At 35.8% G+C, this 3,558-nt stretch overlaps 1 long non-coding RNA gene across 1 annotated transcript in view; it reads left to right on the plus strand.

Moving 5' to 3' along the window:
- LOC106881011 (uncharacterized) overlaps positions 1-3,558 on the plus strand; it is a 29,313-nt gene that overhangs the window by 16,013 nt on the left and 9,742 nt on the right. The window contains exon 2 of the long non-coding RNA XR_001410804.2: positions 2,395-2,657. This is a non-coding gene — a long non-coding RNA (uncharacterized LOC106881011). The remainder of the gene's footprint in view (positions 1-2,394; positions 2,658-3,558) is intronic.

The raw sequence follows: 3,558 nt of genomic DNA on the forward strand, positions 1-3,558 counted from the left end.
TACAACGGGTTTCTTTCAGTTTCCGTCTACCAAATCCACTCACACGACTTTTGTCGGCCCGAAGCTATAGGAGAAGACACTTGCCCAAGGTGCTATACAGTGGGACGGAACCTGGAACCATGTGGTTGGTAAGCAAGCTACTTACCACACAGCCACATAAATACAAACACAAACAAGCACACAAACACACGCACACATATAAGGTGATCGGTCAATAAAATGTGGGGTGGACAAGTATCAACTAAATGTCATGCTGCGTGAAATGAAATCTATCTCATTCGTCGAAACCCAAGGAACATAAGTGGGTGTTATCACATTTATCGCAACAGTTCATAATTTTATTGCATTTCTTCTCTAAATACCACAAACTGTGAAAAAATACATTTCGCTCCAATGTATTTATATGCTTCTGTGTGTGTGTGTGTGTGTGTGTGTGTGTGTGTGTGTGTGTGTGTGTGTGTGTGTGTGTGTGTGTGTGTGTGTGTGTGTGTGTGTGTGTGTGTGTGTGTGTGTGTGTGTGTGTGTGTGTGTGTGCGTGCGTGTGTGTTTCCTTTAATGAGCGTTTTTGTAGATATGGACACAACAGATTCGGTTTCGGCCTATAATGCTCTGTTGACCTGAAATCCCTGTGTTGCAATGAACAGAGATAACTTTGTTTTCCTACAGTGCCTCATTATATAATTTTTCTCACCTTATAACCGCAAAAGCAATAACTCAAGTAAATAAAAACACAATATAATTACGACTGATGGGAAAATATTTCCTGTTTTAATATAGCATCCAGGAAGAACATGAATATTGATGTAACACGACGTTTATTTGTAATCAATACATTATTCTCAAATTACGGTAGATGTAATTCATATTCCGACAGCAAAAACAAAAAAATCAACTCTATGGAAAAGTAAGAATTGCGAAGAAACGCAATTTCGTTACATAGGAAAATTATAACTTAAATATATTTCAAATTAAAGTGATGACAACTTTATCTGGAGATCATAAAAATAGTTATATCTCAATAACAAAATACTAACACTTAATCTACTGTATGTTTTTTGTTGAATCTAAGTTTTACGATTTTCGAGTATCATGTAATTTCTTAACTTTTGATGGAAATAATGTATTCGTGGATTAAAATTTAGAAGTATTTATGTTATAATTTCTGCAGTACTTCGTCTGGAAATATGCCTGTAGAAAATGTTCGGTAAAATTCAACAAATGTTGAGGCTTTAATTGGCTTTGTAACGTTTTCCTATTAGAGAACTAGCCTACTATAAATGCTCTCCATGTACCTCGCTTAAAGTACACTGGCATTTACAGATATTACTCCACCTGCGAGCCCAGGAATAAAGTGACACTTATCTGCCGTGTTTTGTATGACTTAGGATGAACACCAAATATTTCAGAATGGATTTCACTAGTAATTTCTCTAAATCTATGCAGACACTTCTAAATATATTGCACAAAGCTTCCCAATTTCGTTAAACCCAACATCATAACGTTTAACTATTAATGTGCCTTAAAGATGAAGGATTACTAATGTTCCACAATTTTTACAACACATTATTTTTCGTCTGGAATAAGTGACGTAGGTTAACCTTTTAATTCTACTTAACGAAAAAACACAAATACTTGGCTAATCTAGATGCAAACTTTCCCAAAGTAAGATGAATTTTATTAATATTACTGCCTATGTAAAGTAGCGAGATGGCAGAGTCGTTAGCGAGCTGCGCAAATTGGTGAACGTCAGTTCGTCCATCTTTGCGTTCCAGGTTCAAATGCCACATGGGTCGACTTTGCTTTTCATCGTCTCGGAGGTCGATAAAATAAGTTCTAGTTGAGCAATGGATTTGATTTTAGCGACTTTCCTCTGAAATTGCTGGCCTTGTGCCAAAATTTGAACTCAGTATGATTAACTATGTAAGAATATATATCCTGATTTCGGTGGAATATTGAACTAGATAGTAGTTTCGGCAAATTTCTAGCTTTACCTTTAAATTCATATTTCAACTGAATTTATGGTATCAGAAGTAAATGGCAAATTGTGCCTTTTGGTGAAGAACTATTTGTGAAATTGTGTTGACATTAATAATAAAAGTGCTTGCAAAACTTAAATGAAACCTATTTAAACTATAATAATTTTTAATAAAGACAACATATCACTTTTGTAAAGGAACTGTAATTCTATACGCTTATATTCCGTTACTATTAGGTGAAAGAAAGACAAAGTCAGTCAGCGTTCGATCAGGATTTGCGCTCAAAATATTAAAAAAAAAAGGCATTCAGACTCAATGCTTGCGTCATGAATCAGGTCTGAATATGAATTTATATATGTGTAATATATGAATACCTTTAATTCATTTAGATGTTTTGCTGATTTTTTTCTTTTTTCAGGAGGAAAACGGCACGAGTACAGATATGATGAAGACTTTAATTATACCGATACTGCTCAGTCTGTTATTTATCACAGACTGTAATGCTTACTATAGCAGCTACAGTAATTTGCCATATCCAGTCAACCGACAAAACAAGCAAAATTACAATTGTAACAACTGCTTCAAGATACGAAACCTTTGCCGTGAGAACTACATGCCTTTCTGGTTTTGCCATGAAACACACTCCAGTTGCTACTATCGCTTCTGCTATCATTATAAAACGTAAGTAAAGTAATAATTCGTTTTTCAGACACATCAGAAACCAATGTAAAATAAATTTGAGCAACAGAGTCACTGCATGGAATTGAAGTAGATTTCTATCACTTGCTCTAGTAACGAGGTGAATGACACAAAGACCAGTTGTGATGTACGCGTCAGTATGTGCCTTTGTGCACACATGTGTGTATGTATTGATGTGCATTGAAGTGTGCGTGTTGAAGCGTGTTTGTTTGGGGAGTGTATATCAAGCCACTGCGATCTTCAGGCGAGAATACACACATACGTATAAATGTTTCCATCTAAATGCCTCCAGCGTGAAACTCTCTATTCGTGAGGCAAAAATTCATTTTCAATAAGTTTACGTGTGTTTGTGCCTGTGTATGTCTATGTATGTAACCCCGAAAAATGACAGAATAGTCATTCCTGTAAGACCTTTCAATATAGGTCTGGTGGACGGCTGGAAAGACATCGCTCTAAACTCCAGTAACAATGTTTTTACCAAAATAATTTCTACAGTTATATTAATTCAACACAAAGAAAAGATAGATGTGTATAATATCATTAGACTGAATTATATGTAGACCCTCTATATTTAAGTTTATATGTAAATATTATAGGTTGTAAACACAATTCTGTGATAAATGGATTCGATTGCTTCACCTACTTTATTATCTCTTCGCTATGTATCGATGAGCGAAGGCGCGTTGCATATTGGTCAGCGGGTATTCGACACACAATAATAAGGTAGTGAGTTCGAATACTTGCACCACGTTGTACCCTTGGGGAAGACACTCTACATCATGTTGCAACAGTCTATTCAGCAGGAAAAAATGAGTTGTATCTGTAATTCAAAGGACCAGCCACGCACACACACACACACACACACACACACACACACACACAC

This window comes from Octopus bimaculoides, chromosome 2 (assembly GCF_001194135.2).
Source record: "Octopus bimaculoides isolate UCB-OBI-ISO-001 chromosome 2, ASM119413v2, whole genome shotgun sequence".
Lineage (NCBI taxonomy): Eukaryota > Metazoa > Mollusca > Cephalopoda > Octopoda > Octopodidae > Octopus > Octopus bimaculoides.